Source organism: Papaver somniferum, unplaced genomic scaffold (assembly GCF_003573695.1).
Source record: "Papaver somniferum cultivar HN1 unplaced genomic scaffold, ASM357369v1 unplaced-scaffold_135, whole genome shotgun sequence".
Classification (NCBI taxonomy): Eukaryota; Viridiplantae; Streptophyta; class Magnoliopsida; order Ranunculales; family Papaveraceae; genus Papaver; species Papaver somniferum.
The window spans coordinates 1,229,960-1,252,051 of NW_020622713.1; the positions used below are offsets into that span (position 1 = coordinate 1,229,960).

The following is a 22,092-nucleotide window of genomic DNA, read 5'->3' on the forward strand; positions in this document are numbered from 1 at the left end:
AATATACAGTAAATGAATGCAATATATAACAATACCTGGAGTTGTTTAGCCACATCTCTAAATGAGGATCCAGACACTTCAATCCAAGTCGGCATAAATAAAAGATAAAACATTGCATGGAAAGGATTGGAAGCAACCATATCTGCAAATGCACAATGAAGCTTGAACTGTATCACTTGTACAACAACTGTATAGAAAACAGTACAAGATTAACGAAAGTGTTAGGCATCAAGTGGTATGTTATTTGTTAGATAGTAGGAATCAAGTATCTGAATCAAACTTTACTGGAAAATTCTATCTAACCTGGGAGATAAGGTAAAGGTTGTATACAAGAGCAAACTGCAGAATGATGGGCATGTTAGAGGTGTAGAACAACTTAATAAGATGTGAAACCTGTTGTCCACGAGCATTCTTTGCTAACTGGTAGGACAATGCCGGACCCTTGGAATTGGGGAAGATCAAGATTGTTGTTCACAAATTTGTCACGTTTGGGAGGTTCTGCCGGTAGAATGCTTTATCCGACCTTGTCTGTCCAAGTTATCAGCAGATGGAACAAAGCACTGACATCACCTTCAAAATCAGCATATTCTCTTTATCTATCCCAGGCAATCTGGTTATCCAGACTTGAACTCCTCTCGTTCTCACGCAAGCAGTTGATCCAGTACTCTGAGAAACTAACAAAAGAATAGCAAAATAACCAACCATGAATTAGTAAAAGTCTTCGCAGGTCAGCATGAAATATGAACTTATCTTGAACCAATAACAAATAGCCTAATTTTCCAGCAACGTCATAAAATAACTGAATTTCATGTCCAATACAAAATGCAAGTTTGTAATGCACAAATGATTTTCAGGTACAAATCAACTGTTTATACTGGAACTCGTTTTCAGGTACTTCCAATTACTGTCATTTACAAAGTTAAACATCGAAGGGGAAACAGTTTGCAAAGCTTATAAAGGAACTCAAAAGGTTTAAACGGCAACCAAATGTGAGTAATATACTGACCTTTTTGAACCTCTATCTAAATCATAACAACCTCACTTATATTAAGGATCGAAGAAAACTCACCTCTGAGGCTGTTCATGCACAATCTGAGCTGCAGATTAAGCAGCAATTCCTTGCTTCGGCCTCAATATAATTCCAGCATCTTTCTTTGGCTTCACTATAATTCCAGTATCTTGAACTTTAGGATCAGTTACAATCTCATATTCAAGCACGGGAGCAACGACTGCACATTTCAAAACAATCAAACACATGAAGAACTCAAATCATTTACTATCACAGTAACTAATCTCCCAGACTCTCACAAAACGTGTTATATAAAGGAAATGATCTTACTTTTCTTGTGCCTTTGGAATGATTTGTATGTTGTTATCCTGAATAAGGATGAGGCCAAGGTTTTGGGATTCTCCCAAATTGATATCAGATGACATATAGGATGGAAGCATTGCCAGTTGTGAATCTGAAAATCATCAATATAAAATTGATTAAATTTCTAGATACAACCACAAGTAGAAATTGAAACACGATATCCTAAATCTTCTCAGATTCAAGACTACAGCAAAACAGTCATTACAGACACAAAAAAAAAATCCTAACAAATAGAAAAGCTAGATTCAATGATAATACTTCTATGTTAACTGTTTAAAAGGGAACTCAAACAGAATTTATAAATCAATTTTACCTGGGTAAGACCTTACACAATACTGAAATCACAAAGAACAGAAAGAAATCAAAATCCATAACAAATTCCAGATTCAAAAAATAATCCCCAATTTCACTTAAAACCCTAAAATCTTTACAACAATCTTCCCAAATCGGATTTTTTGTGTGAAAACCCTAGAATCTTACAAGAAAATTAAATCTAATCGAACAAGATAAAACGAAGAAGAACCATAGGTTAAGTAATGGGTTTGTTCAATGAGAAACTAATTGTTGTTGTTTTCTTTGTTGGAGAGCTTGGGTTTTGTAGAGAAGATGGAAAAGATGGGGGGTGGGGGTAGTTTTTCTGAATTTTTCAGACGCAGGATAAGGACTATGGAGGAGAAAGAGGCACCGGGCACGGAAAAGGCTAGGGTTAGAAGTTGGACGCAAAGAAATGGAAGCTAAAGACTGGGCTATAGGTCCGATACCGAACTACATGAATGGATCGCGGCCCATTAGTCGCTGAGTTAACCATTTTCAAATTTATAGTAACCTGGCATTACATGTGGCTAGCCACTTTTGGTTATGTAATAGAAGATTAGTGGTGGGCGTACAAATACTAAAAATATTTGTCGGATTTATTCCGTGATATAATAGTTTATGTTTAAATCACACACCTAGTAAATTACCACGTTTGAGAATGACGGTTTTTTTGTGTTAAATGATGAGCCCAACGATTTTCTGGTTATATGACGGAATTTGTTTGTCAAATTTTATTCACATGATTAACATGTCATTTAAAAACGTGATTAATAGACTTTTCTGGACTAGTGGTTTGAATATACTGAATTTGACCTGAAATGACCTTATAGGTTGATTTCACCGAGAACTGACCATTCTTAGTATAAGGCCAGATAAGTTTATCATGTCCTATAAGAGGAATTCTAGTATTAAGGATAAATTGAGCATTAGGTGGTGTAAAGTATGCATTAACTAGATCACATTTCCAGCTCTTAGTATCTTGATCGATGAATTCACACACGCAGTAATTAGGATTAGGAGCAGACATATACAACGGTTCAAATGGGTTTGGGATCCAATTGTCCCTGAAAGAAAGTATATCAACACCATTTCTCACTTCCCAAAAATACTTTTGAGCAATAAAATCAAGACCAGAACAAATGCTCTTCCAGACCCAAGAAAAGTCTTGTTTTTTGTTATAAAGAAAAGCACGACCATGTCTAAAATAATTGCATCTAAGAATAACAGTGCACAAATCTCTAGGGGAATATAGAAGTTTCCAAGCAGTTTTACTCAAAAGAGACATATTCACATGCTTAAGATTTTTAAAATCGATACCACCTTGCAATTTATGTGAACAAATCTTGTTCCAATTAATAGGATAACGACCACCAGGTTATGTTTTACCCCACCAAAAATCCCTTTGGAATCTCTCCATTTGCTAGAAAATACTGTCAGGGATTCTAAATGTATTCATGTGATAGATAGGAGAAGCTTTTAACACATGTTGGACCAATACTGATCTGTCTGATTGGTTAAAGTGCTTACCTTTCCACTTGGCTACCCTTTTGACAAATTTGTCATTCAAGTGATTGAATATGAATCCTAATCCTTATGAGATTTAGTAATGAAAAGAGGAATACCTAAGTATCTATCATTTAGGACAATCTTCTTAACTTTAATGGATCTAATTAAGGACACATCCAAATCAGGGTGAACAGTTTTGCTAAAGAAACAACCAGAATTTTGGAAATTTATGACTTGTCCTGAACAAAGACTAAAATCTAGAATAAGACTCATGAGAGTGTCAGCTTCACTTTGAGAAACTTTGACAAAGATGGGGCAGTCATCCGTAAAAAACAGATGACTATTGTTAGGAGCCTCTTTTGTAACTTTTAATCCATGGATAAGTTGAAAATTTTCTGCTTGGATCAAATACCTAGAGAAAGCTTTCATAATGAAATAAAAAGGTAAGGAGACATGGGGTCACCTTGTCTCAAATCCATAGTAGGTCTATATGATTTACGTGCCGAACCAAATAGATATACTAGTAGTACTAACACATTGGAAAATTAAAGTACACCAATCCTCACAAAAATCATATGACTTAAAAACATCCAAGAGAAAATACCATTCCATCATGTCAAAGGCCTTAGACATGTCAAGTTTAAGGCCCATGACTCCCCAATTGTCCTTTTTTCTTTTCATGGTATGGACCAGCTCATTAGCAATGATAACATTGTCTTGTATATGACTTTTAGGGGCATAAGCATCCCGGAAAGGACTAATTATTTTACTCAAAAGCGGTTTCATTCTATTTACTATAATCTTAGAGATTATTTTGTAGTTAGATTTGCATAAGGAAATCGGTTTGAAATCAGTGGGAGTGGAGGGATTATTAGTAGTCCTAGAGATTAAAGAAGAAAAAGTGTGATTCATTTCTTTTAATAAATGTTTGGAATCGAAAAAACTCTGGATTGTTTTCCAAACATCCATAATAAGAAGATCAATATTTTCTTTGTAAATTCCAGGAGGGAAACCATCGGGCCCTGGAGCAATCCAGGGAGTCATTTGGTTGATAGTGTCCCCGATCTCTTGCTCAGTAATTGGTCTTAGTAAGGCATTGTTATCAGCGTCGGAGATACGAGGACTGATACAGTTAAGAATCACATTATTATTTCTAAAAATATTAGTCGTACTCCCCATAGAACTAAAGTGATAAATCAATAGATTCTCAAGATTTGCTCTATCATTGATCAATTGGCCATTATCCATCTTGAGAGCACTAATGTGGTTATAGTACTTCTTTCTATTGACAAAATTATGATAGTAGCTAGTATTCCTGTCAAAAGATGTGTAAAACTCTTTTCTTGATTTTTGAGCATAAAATTCTTCTTGAAGTTTTTGCCAATGATTTAAATCAAGTTCAACTTGTCTGAAGTGCTCCAGATTCTGAGTAGTATAGGGAAGACTATTCAGGTTATGAAGCTCATCATTGAGAGTTTTAACTTTTTGGTCTATATTACCATGATGATGGATACTCCAATTCTTGAGATCATGTTTTACGAGTCTCAATCTATTTTTAAGCTGAAAAGGAGGAGAACCTCTAACAAATTTAGAGTATGCATTTTTTTATGATATCTCTAACAGAGGGATCCTTACCCCAGCATTTGAAGTATCTACATGACTTACTACCCTGGGTAGACATGGAAGAAGTCTCCATAATAATATATAAGAATATGGTCACTGCCTATGGTATCACTATGGACAACTTTAGCAAGCCTATAGTGTTGTAGCCAAAGACCATTTCCTAAAGCCCTATCAATTCTAGCTCAAATAATATTATCTCCACTTTGCCTATTATTCCAAGTATATTGAGTACCAACGTAACCTAAATCGGAGAGATAAGCACCATCAATAACTTGTTGGATAATATGAAACTCAGTAGTGGTGGGGGTAGAGAAAGTGGATCTTTCATTGGTATGCATAGTAATATTAAGGTCTCCTACTATAACCCAAGGAAGATTTTCTCTAGATCCAATTTCCACAATGTAATTCCATTGTTGTACTCTCTCGTCATGGTATACGGAACCATAAAAGAAGGTAGCAAGGAATTCAGGATTGCTGGGGTCATCTCTAATAATCACATTGATCATTTTATCAGTGTTTTGAACAATCTGACAATCAAATCCAGATTTCCAAATGAAAGTAATGCCCCCAACAAGACCAATAGAAGGAAAAACACAACAATTTGGAAAATTAAATCTTTTTAAATAGCCAAACATTTTTTCAGAGTTATTTGTCGTTTCACATAGGAATATCATTTCAGGGTTTTGAGACCTGATCAAATTACATATACTAAAAAAACACAGAACTTATCATGAATCGGTCAAACTCAAGTTTTCTATTTATTTTCTTTAGCTTTGTCCGATAAATTATTTTTAATTATGACTTCAGAGCAATTATCATGAAGGACCAAAGTTCATAATTAACGTGAATCAAGTAGTCGATCATTTTTCGTTGTTGTCTATTTAGTTATAACAATTTGATAAAGTACCTCATTTATAAACTTTAATTAGTAAAGTGTTTTCGTTACTTTTCTTCATTTTAACTTTAATAAAGTACCCTCATTCCGATTATTTTTCGATATTTTTCTTCTTTTCTAATTGTTATCTTACTTAGAAATATTCTTAAATAGCCCAAAATAAGTTAAGTTGAACCGACTTTCGACATATAATTAGTGGGAAAGGTAAATGCTTCGACCACTTGAAAACCGTGAAATGATCCTGAACGGGTTCGACGAACCTGAAAATGGTGTAATGATATCCAATCGGGTTTGACGAACCTGAAAAATGTTATTGAAGGTCGATTTTCACCAAGCAAAATTCCCAGCACACTTAGGTATGATGAAATTTTTTTTAAAGCAAAGGTCGCGCGGACGTGTACTTCCTCGTAAACAAATTGTAACGTAGAGTCTACCTCTGGGTAGATCTCAGGCGAGCACCCTTCCGAAGTGCAATGGAACCTAGACCATGATCCTTCTTGATAAACCATAAACCCCGTCCAGGTAAGTATAATCTCTAGATGTGTTCAATATCATTTTTTATGGATGATTATAAATTTTGTATGCCATATATTTAGAAAAACACTACCATTTTATTTCAAGAGTCATTTCATTCTCTCAGACGAAAATAACCGTCAATTATCATTAGGGACAGATATTTTCGCTATTAACTATGCGTTTGTTATGAATACTATGGTTATCCAGGACAGATAAAGATTGGCAATGATAAAACTCCAGGGCCAGATGGTTATCCAATTTTTTTCTTTCAAAAGTGTTGGAAGTTTATCAAGACTGATTTTATGAATACCGTAAAGGAGTTTAACAGTACTGGACATATTGACACTAAACATAATTCTAATTTTATCTCTGTCGTCCCTAAAAAGGATTATATAAAGACTGTAAAGGATTGTAGGCCAATATGTCTGTTAACTAGTGCATATTAAATCATCTCCAAAGTGCTTGCTTCTAGGCTGAAATTATTTATGAACAAGTTGATTTCTCTTGTTCAATGTGCTTATGTTGAAGGAAGGCATATCGTAGATGGAATTTTGATTGCAAATGAATTGGTGGATTCAAGGCTTGGTTCAAAAAATCTCGGGATCATTTGTAAGATTGATCTTGAAAAAGCTGTTGATAGAGTAAGTTGGAGTTACTTAGAAATGGTTATGCAAAAAATGGTGTAAATGGGTTAGGTTATGTTATTCAACTGCTTCTTTTTATGTTTTGATTAATGGCTCTTCTTTTGGTTACTTCAAAAGCACAAGGGCCCAATTTCACCATTTCTTTTTAACATTGCAATGGAAGGTTTTTCAATATATTTGTACCACTGTGAATCATTTACACTATGCAAATGATACCATTCTTTTTCTTGATTACAATAAGGAGGAATTGCTGAATTTGTTTTCTGTGTTAAATTGCTTTGAATTCATTGCAGGTCTAAAAATTAATACTTCTAAAACCAGATTAATTCCAATTGGTGATACTTCGGCCATGGAGTTTGGGTGTGCAACTGACTCAATTCCTTGTATATATTTGGGCATGCCTTTGGGTGCAAACTCAAATTCAAAATCTATTTGGGATCCAGTTATTCAGAAGTTTGATTGTAGATTATCTTTTTGGAATCAAGGTTCTTTTTCAAAAGGTGGTAAACTCACCATGATAAGGTGCATCCTTTCTTATCTTCCTCTATATTATTTTTCACTTTTTTAAAGCTTTTACTTCTGTGATTGATAAGATTGAAAGGAAGATTAGAAATTTTCTTTGGGATCATAATGTTAATGGTTCAAGAATTTCTCATTTAATTAATTGGAGTATTGTTTTGGCTTCAAAAGAAAAAGGTGGTGTGGGTATTTTAGATTTAAGGAAAATGAATCAAGCCTTATAGAGTAGGTGGGTTTGGAGATTTGGTTTTAAGAAAAGTCACTTTTGGTTTAAACTTGTTGAGGAAAAATATGGTTCTAATCTTTCTCATTGGTTTCCAGATAAAGTAGATACTTCATTCAATATTTCTTGTTGGAAAGCCATAGCTGAAATTAGACATCTGATAAATCTTAATTCTGATTTGGTAATTCATTTTGGTTCACATACTTCTTTTTTGCATGACAATTGGGTGGGTAAAGATTCTTTAGAAGTTTTGTTTCTTGATCTTTATAAACCGGATAAAGATAATTTTTCAACAGTTGCAGATCATATTGCTGAAAATAATAGTTGGAAATTTGACTTTAAGAGAAGATTGATTGATACTGAGACTAATCATTTGGATTACTTCATTCAAATCCTTGGTTCAAACCCTCCAGTTCTTGATACAACATCAGACACTAAGAGATGGACATTGAATGTTGATGGTGTTTTCACTGTGAAATCTTTGTATTCCAAGCTGAATGAAGCTGCAAGTATTGATAATTTTCCTTATAATTTTATTTGGAAATCAAACATCCCTCCTTTAATTTCTTCATGTGGTGTGATGTGCATGGCAAGCTTAACACTATTGATATGCCTGCTAGAAAAGGTATATATTATTAAAGATGATGGTTGTATTCTCTGTGGTGACTGTAATGAATCTACGAACCACCTACTGTTACATTGCAAGGTTTCTCATAAGGTATGGATACAGTTATTACCTTCCTCCAATTGGTATTGGTCATTTACAAAAACTTTATTTGATCTTGCTCATTGTTGGCACAACACAAACCTATCTCCTTCTGCAAGAGTCTTTTGGGACTTAATCATATCTGCAATTTGTGGGTTCTGTGGAGAGAACGTAATTCTCGTGTCTTTGAAGAAAATTATATTTTTAAAACAAAAGGAGAGCTTATCACTGAAGCACAAAGCTTAGTTCTGGTTTGGGCTACTGCTTTCGGAAAAAGTGTGATTTCTACTAGCACTATTTTCAATTGGAATATAACTTTTTTTTAGTTTTTCTTTTTCCTGTTTTCTTCTCTGTAATCTATCTCTGATGTTTTTGTACATTCTTCTTTCTAATAAATTTCTCTTTTAATAAAAAAAAAACTATGCACCTGTTTCGCTACATTTGAGGAACATATATAAGGATACTTATTTGTCGACGATTGCCTCTTGTTTACAAGAGCAAATGTTGTTTGTGAATTTTTTTTAGACAATATCATTAAGTTATTTAGCAGATACTCTGTGAAGTCTATCAATTTTGAAAAATCCGAGCTTTCTTTTAGCCCGAAAACAAATGATGTTGTTAAAAAAACAAATTGCAGGTACGCTTGGTATTAGGGGAATGGGATTACAAGATAAATATCTTGGGGTGCCATTACTCATTCGGAAAAAAAAATGGACACTTTTAATCATCTGTCCAACAGTTTTGTTAGACAGATTCCAGAACCAGCTGGCTTTGTGGAAAGGTAAGTATGTAAACCAATCTGGTAGGACAGTTTTGACTCAATATGTCTCAGGTTCATTAGCTTTACACTATTTATCTGTCTTTCCTATGCCAAAAGCTTTAACCGATAAAATTGATGGTATTCAAAGAAATTTTCTATGTAATAAGAAAACTCAGGGTAGAGGACTTAACATTATTAAGTGGAATAAGGTTGCTGCTAAATCTAAAGATGTTAGATTAGGTATTAGGAAAACTGAAACCATTTATAATGTTTTTCTATCTAAGATGGCATGGAAAATATTAACGGAGTGATAGTTTTTGGTCGCCTATCATGAGAGACAAGTACTTTCAAGATCATAACCCATTACACTATATATGTTGGTTGGTGAAAAAAAATGATCTTGGGTTTGGAAAGGAATTTTTAGGGGTTTAGAGTACGTGAGGAAGCATTATTGTAGGAGACTGGCGATGAAAGTAAAATATCGATTTGGAAAGATATTTGGATCCCAGGTTGGAGTCATCCCCCAACATCTTGTCTTAGCTCTACTCATATGAAGACAGTTGTATCAACTTATTATTCAAGATAGGAAATGTTAGAATATTGATGTAGCTCCCCCAAAGCTAGCAGCTGACTAATCCAAGAGATTAACTAAATACATAGGCACTAAGAATCCAAATCATATACTTAACATTCAATAAGATATCTACTACAGAACTTAACCCAAAAACTAGCCCCACTCTGATATATATATACAAAAATTCTCTCAAATGATACATATCCAATAGTGAGTTGATTTACAAATGAATATAAACACAAAATAAACATGGCGGAAGCAATCTAAATAACGTAATCAACTCCTCGAAGCTTTCGCTGCGCAACTCTGATGTGTCTCTGAAACTGAAAGTGGGAATGGGTGAGCACATCATCCCTAAAAGGGGTGCCCAGCAGGAATAATACTTAACTTTCAAGTAATCATAAGCAATAGTTGAAAAACAATACATGTTTTACGAAACATTAAACAGTGACTAAGTCACTGAAATAATCATATATGTATATGGAACAAACTCCTTGTTTCAAACAATGTATAATATTCTTGCTAACCACACTCATTAGCTATTGATATCACCAATACCATGATGACCCACTCTAAGCATAAAAGCTGAATTCATGTAGATATAATAGTAAAGGAGCGTATCCTATATACCACAAGTGGAAATTCTCATTTCCCATAACAATTCATAATGACAAACAAAACATTAAAATTCCTTTCCAAATCGTGGAAAGATTCACAGAATCGACAAATTATCATAATGCAATTTAAATATAGCATGGAAGGCACGGACAGACAATGCATGAGTTTGTTAAGCATAAACTTTAGTAAAAGAAACAATGATGGTTACAAAAGAGTCAAATGTATTCCCACCTCTTTTGATGACAAGCCACGCTTACCTCGAGATCCACGATCCACCGGTTCGTCCTTTGAATCGATCATTGTTAATATAGACTAACTGTTAATCACACAAGAAGTCTAAGAACCTAGCCAAAAGACTCACCCAAGAATCATACAAGTCTTTCTAATGATTCTAGGCCCATTTGAGGTTCTACACCTTATCATTCTCTATCTTTAGCATAGCTAAGGTTTACTATCCCAATTAGATTGGTTCTAAAGTCCAATAACTAAGTCTTATGAATATCTACAACTTTGTAGAAGAAGTCAAAGGCTAATTCAGACCATAAAGGTCAAACTGATTCAAGATAGGGTTAACTCAGTCACTAAGACTAATTAAGGAAAGTCAGGTACACATGTGACTCAGTCAGATTAACTGAGTCAGCTGACTGGGCTGACTAACATCCTAATTCTATTTCAGACAAACTTGAACTCTAATCTTATGTTCTCAACTTCTAGTTTAACAAATCAACTTCAATTCAAATACAAAACAACAATGAACTTTATTTAAAAACAATAACTTCGATTACCTGCAATTGCAGCTTTAATCAACAACTTTCTACATTCATACTTCCTTTACCTCTCTACAAGAGATATTCCACTCCACACACTCACTTAACCTTCCTTCCAAAACTCCGTCACATAACATCAGATTCTTGGTTAGTTCTCATTCCTCCTTTCCACAAAGTCATCACCACACTAACTCTTCCATACATCATACAACACCAACTCAGCTAAATTCAACTCAACCACCACTATAACTTTACCACAACTACACCACCACAAACTGTAATTTGATTTACCCATTCCCTGGAATCTATATTTTAGAACTAATACAATCATCACTACCATTTCGAGTCTCATCTTTCCCTTCACCAGATTGTATCAACCTCATTTATTGTTCTGCAAGATCATTACTTCACACCAACACATTACAATTAGAGATTCAAGCCAGCTACACCCCATTCATCTAAACTAGCATCAGCTTTATCACTATTTGTACCTCAATTCACTTGCACCTGCAACATAGTAATACCCCCACTTCTATTCGACTCATATCGCCACCACCACCAATTACAGTTCTAACTCCCAAGATGTTTCAACTCCAATAGCATCAACAACACTATAATCTTAACTATATGATTTTTTTCTTGTATACAATAGCACCATCAAATCTTCTCTGAGATTTCACAACATCACCAGTTCAGAACTTCATCCCTGCACTGCATCATTCCAGCACATATAGTCTTCCTAGAATTTAGCACAACCTAAAACACGACACCAACAACAAGAATTCTATCCAACTGAATTTCACCATCAATTGTAACAATTAGATCTCCCATTACAAGCTCGTTCACAATCCAATTTCATACTCAACCTCCAACCATTCTGTCCTTTAATACCAAAAACTACTACGACAAACCTAAACCCAACAATACATCATAATAACTGAAAATCAATCCATTCAAAAGAGAAGATGATTACCTCAAATGAAATCCAAAACTCATATGGCTAGACAATCCTCTCTGCTAACTCAACACAATTCCAATCAGTGCTGGATACCCTTCTCCTACATCTACAATCACCATCTGTTTCATCAGTTTGAGCCTGAAACCCTAATACTCGATTTCATCTCAGAATCTCTATCTCAAATCTCAATCTTCAAATCAATCAAAAACCCATCTCCAATCCGTCACTTAACCCTCAATTTCATTTTCAAGTTCTTCATCTGGATTTCCAACTCAAACCCTAATTCACTGAGACAATTATCAAACAACACTACAACTTCTAGAAAACACCAAATAAGAACAAACTCATCTTCTAACTTCTCTTTATTCACCCTTAATCGAATTCTCGAATTGAATTACAGAAACCCTAATAATTTCTCATTTATTCATTCTTCATGATTCACAACGGCACCACCTTCTTCCCCATAATACACAGAAACCTCAACTCCTCATTTTATCTTCACAGTTCAATCAACTTGATTCACTCAAAATCAAATCTCGAATCATCTCTCGGTTCACTAGCAGAAGAAAGAGGAAGAAGAAAACGAGAAGAAAGAAGAAGAATAAGAGAAAATAGTTCTCTCCGTCCGATTTGGTGAAGATAAGGCCCAAAGAAAACACTAGGACACACACTTGCTTTGGTAAGGGAAGCCACAACGTTTCCGTGTTGCATCAATAGCGTTTTTCCATAAAATGACGATTTTACCCTTCATACATATATGAAGATATCTTCTTTATCCGGTATCCGAATGACACACTCGAGTAGTCCATTCCGCGTAACTTTTCGAGATCTAATCGATGGTACTAGTTTCGTATCTAAACCGTTGTTAGATTAATTCTTATTAGTTAACGTCCGTGTTAAATTAATTGAGTTATTAGCGGCTAATTCGTCACTTGACTGGTCTAATAGCGTTGACGAGCTTGAGGGTCCTTACAATTGATGTCTTAAATGTTTTGTTTAATGGTCAGACTGTAGAGAAAATTTGTAAGATTAGAATTACGGAAAATAATGAGGATGCGATCAAATAACAACCTGAAAAAAATGGTTTCTTCAGCGTAAAGATTGTTTATAGAGCTACAGATAATGCTAAGCATATGAATGAAACTATGGTTAATGGTACCTGCGATCTTTCCCTGGAAAACTTTATGACGAACAAACTTTTCACCTAAAATGCTACTTTTTCTATGGAAATGTTTGAATAATTGTTTATCTGTTAGAGCAAGGCTAGCAAGGTTTGTGCCTAATATTCCTAATACTTGTCTATTGTGTAATAATTATGTTGAGACAATAAATCATATATTTTTTGAGTGTACTATTTCTAAAAGTATATGAAATACATTGAATAATGATTATGCATGTATGATGAATGGAAAAACAGTGATGAAATAGATATCAAGTTGGTACAACAATTCTAGTACTAGTCTGGATTCTATAACTGATATATGGTAATATTGTCGGGTTTTATAATGTGGCACATCTGGAAATTAAGATGCACTATGATTTTTGATAATGCTCAGGTGAACATAAACACCACTGTCAGACTTATCTTAGTCTAGCACAGACTGGTGTAGTGTTAACACATTCTCTGTAGATGGGAGTACTAACTCTCATGTTCAGAATAAATTAATATATTACTCCATAAGTTTTAACCTGCAACACCATTTGTTAAGATAAATTTTGACGCATGTATTTATAAATAAACTAATAAGGGGGTATTGATTATGTGATGCTTGATGATATTGGATCTATAGGGGTGCAGGATGTTCTCCATGAGACATGAGTAGCTTTGGTTGCGGAAAAATCAGAGGCCCTGAATGCTCTTGAGGTCATCATATGGGCTAAGGGTCATCATTTTAATTATATTTATCTAGAGGAATATTTCTTAAATTTAATAAATGCCATCAATGGCAAAGTAGGCTGTGTTGAGTGGACTACAAACAATATTATTATTGATTATGTTAAGATGCTTAAGTCATTTAATCAGTGGGTATATTCTTATGTGTTAGCTGATCTCTAAGCTAAAGAAGCTAGGAACAGTCAACAATCAATGTTTTAGTCTCAATCTCTGCCTAGTTGGGTTGAAGTTCTTATCCGAGAGAAATCGATGTAATATTTAATCTATTTATATAATTTTTTCCTTTCCTATTAAAAAATAGTATGTCCAACGGCTGAATCTAGTACAAAATCAGATGTGGTTTTCTAGTCATTCCATCCGACAACTGAGAGATACTCGAAGTTACACAAAAAAAAAATTGCTTCCTTCACTGTAGCAACCCTTGCTCAATAAAATAGAACTTTCCCACTTTCTCTTTTGTTTTTGGCGATTGAAAACTCAAAACACTAAAATTGTTTTATGCTCATATCTTCTCCTTTGGGGGTGGATTTGAGAAGAATAAACCCGCATTAATCATCTCTTATTCTAATCTTCTTAAGAATCTCTGAATCTCTTTAAGTTTTATGTATTTTTCGTTTTTTTTCTAGGTCTTTTTAATATTCTGTTAATCTTTTCTTTTATTTTCTAGGATTAGTTTTAAATCTTTTGACTAGGGTGTTGTTTCTATTTGATTTTAAATCAGTGGGTTTTACTTCACTGGTGTTGATGATTAAGGATTGGGATTTTGTTCCTTTTACAAGAACAAAACTTAACAACAAGAAGAACAACATTAGTTAAGGAAACAACACAAATAGCAACATCAAGATCATCAACAACGAGTTCTACAAAGACTCCAGCAACAACAAAGCATCAAAGACACCAGCTACATGCACGAGCAGTTTCAGAAGACCGATTCCGACGAAGAACCTGACCGATTCAGGCTACCCCTTTTACTTTTGTTATCGTATATCTAGAAACATCCTTGACATATGGTTGTATCTATGGGTCTTGTTATACCGTACTGTGGATTGAAATAAAACACTTGAGAAATGGCCTAATCCGTGGATTCAAACATTTCTTTTGATTGTATATTTCTTTTGTGGTTTGGATGTGTTACATTTTAGTCCAAACCAGGTCACTTAAACCTACCATGTTAGTTAATAATCTGTATGAAATGGTTAGGTTTCTTCAAGAAATTATTTTTTATAGTATTTTTTTTTATCGATCAACAGCGAGAATTGAACCTGCAACCTATAGGTTGGGAATCGAACCCCATGGAAAACTGGGCTAATGCCAGCTGGCTGTAATTTTGTTGTTAAGCTTGAAGATGTAAGTTATTTGATTGACATTTCGATGTTTGTTGAAAATTCTCTGGTCTATATTGTGGTCGTTGTAACCATTCCCGTTTTTAAATCAGGAGATGATTAATTATCAATATATTTATATTGCATACCTCTTTTCCGGGGAAAAATAAGATAGAAAATTTCAAGTTTCAAAAAATGTGAATAATTATCTCTAATGAAATATTGGTGCATAATTACAGCGTAACCCCTAGTTTTATTCACGAAGAAATTTTTCAGAAAAATCCACCAACAAAAATAAAAATAAAAGATGAACCCACTTTACTTGCACCCATCTCAATGATAAAGGTTTGATGGGGACCACTGGATTCCCTCTCAGGAGAATCCTCGGTACAAAACTCGGTGTGTCTAGCACCACTATTATTACAACAATCTAAAATTTATGAGGATTATAAGTCACATAAAGAACCACTTTTTAAAATATTATCGAAGTAGCCACGGAGGATAAAAATACAAAACTCATGAGCAAATGTAAATCACATGATTGATAAAATAAAATTGTTGGTATTATCCATATAGTTATTTCTACGTTGCTGGGAGTCGGCTTCAAAGGGCCTAAAATCAGGTAAAAGAAGTGAAAATATCAAACAATTGGAGTATTATTTTAGTCCACCTTGTTGTACGCTTACCGGGTGATTCAAGGTATGGGTCGTAGAAACTGGTTGACGGCCCGATGATAAATTTATTTTCATAATTACCATAGTAGATTAATCATTTCCGGAGGTGAGTTTCTTATTCAAAACTAAACGAACAAAAGAAAAATGGAAAACACGACATATGGACTCACGCAATGTTTCAGGAACTCCTTAATTTCTCATGCACGAATCACGATAATTAAATTTTTACCCTTTCAAATATAATCTATTTCTTGTGAAATATTGGCTTAATAAATACTTCTCCCATTTCAAAATAATAGGCTAGTTTTGCACATGAATCATGAGAAGTGTACACCTCATTTCTTTTATTTTTATTTTAAAAAAAAAAGAGAAAATTGTCAATGATAATGAGCCATCCGTTTTGCAACAAACGATTTTTTTTTTTTTTTGATCTGTCAAAGGAATAGAACTAAAGACACGCAAGTGTATGTGGCGTATACAACTAAAGATGAGCAAGGAGCACAAAGAATAAAAGAAGACAAACTTTGAACTAAAGTGATAGAGCAAAGTTAATTTGAACTAAAGAATAAAAGGAAAAAAACTTTCAAGGACACAAAGAAAATCAAAATAAAATCACGGGAACTGGATATCCACCAGCCAACCCATTTATCAGTCTTCTTTCTTGATTAATGGCTGATAGGAATGTCTCCGTATGTTTTATGTCTTAAAATCGACCAAAGAAAGGGAACCAAGAAAACCTCAAAGCCTCAAACACGGACACCTACAAGTTTCCTGAAAGCCCAGTAAGGTTTTGCAGGACTCCGCTTTAGAGCCTTTACGGGATGGAAAATTTCTTGTTTGGTCCTAAGCCCATAAGGTTATTTATAGTAGGGTCCAACTGGATTTTACTCTTATCCTAAGGTCCAAAGTTATTTGAAAACATGGAAATGACTAATATACCCAACTATTTAAGTACGTGTGAAATAACATACTTCTACCAAATCATGATTTTATTTATCTGGAGGTCCAAATTTAATTAAAACATATAAAGGAGCACAGATTTGAGTACATATCTGCTACAATGTTTACAAATTTGAGTACATATCTGCTACACTGTTTACAAATTTGAGTACTTCTACTATTTTATTTCTTAGTAATCTTCTCTCTTGCTGCATCACAATCTTCTTAGCTTAAACCACAACTGAAACAGCTACATCAACACCATTGTCATTTCAATTCAGCTGCAACACAGACTTGTTCTTCTTCCCTGTTTACACAGCACTACCATCTTCATAAACCCATCGAGACGAACATCTCATCCACTGATTTTGTTCACAGTAATCACCACATACAATTCCTCCTCTATCTCATATGTATCTTTAGTTTACATCAGCAACCCAACCTTCTATGTTCCTCCAAATCCATTTTCAGCACACCTTCTTTCAAACACACACCACAACCAATTTGTAACTTTATCAAGACCACCACCAATTTCACAAGCTTGCAAATCTGAACCAATAGCAACTCTTGTTCCTATCATTCAAAATCTGTCATTTCTTGCAATAAGTTCTGAACTGCAGATCCAGATCATCTCCATATCCAATTCCAGTACTGAATCAAACGTAACAAAGATCATTTATTTCAGTATTTCATATACGTACTGAATCAAACATAACAAAGAGCACTTCCTATCAGTATGTGACATATGTACTGAAGATTCATGAAAACACAAAGAGAAAGCACAAAGAAAATGGCGAGTACAAACCTGTGTATGAATCATTCAGAAAGTAGACATCAGTATACAATGAGCTGGTGCACTCTCTGATCCATGTAGAAAGGAATTTATGAAGGAACTGTCGGGACTATCAATTAATACCAGCATTACATAGCCTGGTTGCCAGAAGGAAGGCAAAATGATGATGCTTATAATAGATGTATGCATAAGAGTAAGTATTTGGATTGGATCACTCAGCATCAGACATGTTTTGAACCTGTAAATGTGACAAAGATGTAACAGTATTAATACACAGTATTTCACATATGTACTGATGGATCAATACTAAAATAAGTGAGAGATCTATGAAAAAAACAGAATCTAGGAGCAGTTTCTATGAGTATGCCATATATGTACTGAAGATTCATGAACTACAAATCAAACTGCATGACAAGAATAATTAAGGATCTATTAGAAATAGTAGAATCTAAGCACATAATATGGTATTTGACATATGTAATGATGGATCAAACTAAAAAAAGTGAGAGATCAATGAAAGAAACAGAATCTAAGAGCAGTTTCTATGAGTATGCCATATATGTACTGCAGATTCATGAACTACAAATCAACTGCATGACAAGAATAATTAAGGATCTATGAGAAACAGCAAAATCGAAGCACATAATGCGATATTTCACATATGTACTGATGGATCAAACTAAAAAAGTGAGAGATCTATGAAAGAAACAAAATCTAAGAGAAGTTTCTATGAGTATGTCATATATGTACTGCAGTTTCATGAACTACAAATCAACTTCATGACAAGAATAATTAAAAATCTATGAGAAACAACAGAATCGAAGCACATAATACGGTATTTCACATACGTACTGATGGATCAAACTAAAAAAATGAGAGATCTATGAAAGAACCAGAATCTAAGAGCATTTTCTATGAGTATTCCATATATGTACTGATGGATAATACGTTCTGAAAGTATAAACAAATCGAAAACAGAAAAATAATAAAATCGATAGCTAAAATCATTAAAAACATGATAATCTAACCAAATAACAGAATAAATATGAACAAGATTCATAAAAAAAGAACAAAAACGACCGAGCTTTATGAGTATTCCGTATATGTACTGCTGGATAAGACGATTTGAAAGTATAAACAAGCCTGATTTTGAAGCGAAAACAGAAAGATAATGAAATCGAAAGCATAGATCTCTCACTTTTTTAAGAATCTATGAGAAACAACAGAATCGAACAATCACAAAGAAGATTTATAAAAACAAAAACAAAAAAAGCAATTCACAAATAGAAATATAAACAATGTAAATCACAGAAATCACTAACAGAGAGAACATCATTATAATCGAGTTACCAAAATCATGAAATCGATCTAATCTTTATGATTCAGTTGAAAGCATAACAGAAAACAAAAACAAACATTATAGAAAAGATTAGATAACATATCTGCAAAAAGAGGGCGACCTTCAGAAACCCTACGTCTAAATTCACCAGCACCAACAACAGCAGAAGAAAGAGAAAAGAGAGAAGAAAACCGATCTGAATTTTTTGATCGAGAATATTGAAAACTTAAAATGTTATTTGTTAGGTGAAGGTTATTTTAGGAATTTTTGAAATACACATCTTTGGTCCCGCACGTGTACAGGACCAGGGCTTAAAAAATTTGGTCCATTTTCATGTTTTCTTTTAATTATGGACCTCTGATTAGTGGGCTTTAATGGATGGACCTGCCACTAACTAAGAACACTATAATGATACCTATTGGTAATTCCTAGTTACGGGATAAGAGGCTTGCATTGCAATACCGCACTTTCCTTCGTCAGTGTCAGCCAAATTACGCTCCATCCGGATGTAACCATCTTCTCCCCATTCAGGTCCCCAAGAGTTTCTCACTATCCAGTAATCTACACCATCTTCTGTAGTACCATATCCAACAGCATTCACACCATGGTCCAATTCCGTTCCACACCTTCCAGTGAAAACACCGGAGTCGTGGAGTTGGAAAGCTCGGCCACCAGCTTCAATGGCAACACTAACAACCTGGTTTGATACAGCTTTCTGCAAAGCCTTCTCATCGTTCACGGACACATCCTCAAACCCATCAATAGTCACTGCATGGGATTTTTTCTTCTTCACATTATATTTTTTATCTTTAGCCTTGTACGGGTAATCTTCTTCGGTATCGATTCCACCATTGTCAATGATGAACTGAAAACCATAATCCATAAGGCCTCCATTACATCCAGGTTGTAAGATGTATGGCAGTCCACCAACTCTTGTTCAGAGAGTGAGATCAAATCTCCAGTAACAATCTTGTTTACAGCTTCCACCGCAGCAATAGTCGAAAAAGCCCAACAACTGCCACAACTTCCTTGGTTCTTGACGTCAACAACAGCACCTTCTTCTCTCCAGTCAACGTGTTTAGGAAGCTTATCCGAAACATTAACAGCATACCGATCTGACTTATGGTTACTAAGTCTCTTCTTTTCATCAACCTTAGTACCCAAATACGTTGTCTTATACTCATCGTTAGTCAAATCAGCGAAACTATTCAAACCAAGTTGATAAGAATGATTTTCAGAATTATGTTGATGAATAAAATTAAGATTATCTTTAAATATCTCAAACCTCCTCTCTTTTTCACCTAAAGCGTTATAATTCTTGCCGTGTTGTACAAGCCACGATTCATAGAGATCTAATAACTCTTTCTCTGTTCTGATCTCATCACCAGACACAACACCATGTTTTACATCGTAACTGATAATAGACATATCTAAGGCTGTAGATACAGCCATGAAAGTGAACAAAAGGGTAAAAACGATTGCAGGAGCAAAAGAAGATTTTGAGAAAGCCATGTTTTGGGGTTTTGGATTGAATGAAGAAAAAGACAGATGCTTTGGGTTTTTATAGGAAAAAAAGGGATTATTTTAGGATTATAAGAATTTGATCTTAATTCGGTAAAAAGTAATTTTCCTTCCACAATCAGAATGGAACCAGGAAAATGAATCAGAATGGAACCAGGAAAATGGGTAGATGTTAAACCGCCAACCCATAGATGGATGTGCTAAACGGACCCTATCTACATGGTTGGTTTTCCGAATTGTATACATTGTTAAAGATATAAGTTAATTTGTGATCTTAGAGAGTGTACACGGCCTAAAGAAGAAAAGCTCAGAACAATCTAAATTAGTCCGGCCCAAAAGGGAGCTACCTTACTTCACTTCTTTCTCTCGCATCTTCTTCTACTATCTGGAGTATTCAGTATCTAGACTATTCTTAATTAGTCTTTTACTCACGTGTTTTCTAGAGAGAACACTTTCTACACAGTTCTTGTAAAGTCGGTCCATATATAGTCTAGAACCTTCGGTGCCTAGAGTGTTCTCATGGTCGGGTGAGAGTTAGTAAGAGTGAGAGCTAAGCAAGTCAAAGTGACTGCTATTGTAAGTAGAGTGAGCCAAAGACCTACACTAAAATTTCCTTGTAACATTTTCATTTCCAAATTAATCAAAGCCTCCTCTTTCAACTAACCAACTTCTCTTCCAAAATCATTTTCATAAACCTATCACACTTCCGCATTGCGCCAACAAATTTGGTATCAGAGCCAACCTAACCCAGTAATCCTAAAAATCTACCCATGGCAATTAACCAAAGTATTCAAGGTTTCAATTATGCCCAAAGTCTAATTCCAATTTTTGATGGTGAGAGTTATGATTATTGGAGTTTACAAATGAAAACATTATTCATTTCACAAGACTTATGGGATTTTGTAGAAGATGGTTATAAGGTACCCGAGTCGACAGAAGCTCTATCGTCATGGACGAATGCAGAGAAAAAGGAGTACAAGGAAAACAAGAAGAAGGATGCTAAAGCACTACTATTTCTACGACAAGAGGTAAGCAACACTATTTTTCCTCGAATTTCGGTGGCGAAAACTTCGAAGGAGGCCTGGAATATTATCAAAGTAGCATTCCAAGGATCAGAAAAGGTAATCTCCATTAGACTACAAAACTTATGGCGAGATTTTGATAATCTACGTATGAAAGAAAATGAAACTATCCAGAATTTCTTTTCAAGAGTTACTAGTATAGTAAATCAAATTAGTAGTTATGGAGATACCATAGAAAATAATAGAGTTATAGAAAAGATTTTAAGGAGCTTACCGTTCAAATTCGATCACATCGTCGCTGCCATTGAAGAGTCCAAAAATTTATCGACTCTCTCGGTACACGAATTAATGGGTTCACTCGAGGCGCACGAGAAAAGGATAAATAGGTTCGCGGAGCAACCGTTGGAGCAGGCGTTTCAAACAAAAATAAATTTCAGTGAAAATAAAAATACGGAAGCCAGAAAAGAAAGCTCCAGAGAGGGATCGTCATCAACATTACCTCACGAGAAAGGGTCGACATCAAATCAAGGGCCCAAAAATTTCTACCGCGGACGTGGAAGAGGAAAAGGAGGTTACAGAAGCAACAATCAAA

The 22,092-nt window shown here is 34.6% G+C and overlaps 2 pseudogenes; both read right to left on the minus strand.

The window, feature by feature from the left end:
• Positions 1–6,089: 6,089 nt before the first annotated feature.
• On the minus strand, positions 6,090–6,241 carry LOC113334285 (annotated as a pseudogene).
• Positions 6,242–17,829: 11,588 nt separating this feature from the next.
• Positions 17,830–20,433, minus strand: LOC113334269 (annotated as a pseudogene).
• Between the last annotated feature and the right edge of the window lie 1,659 nt (positions 20,434–22,092).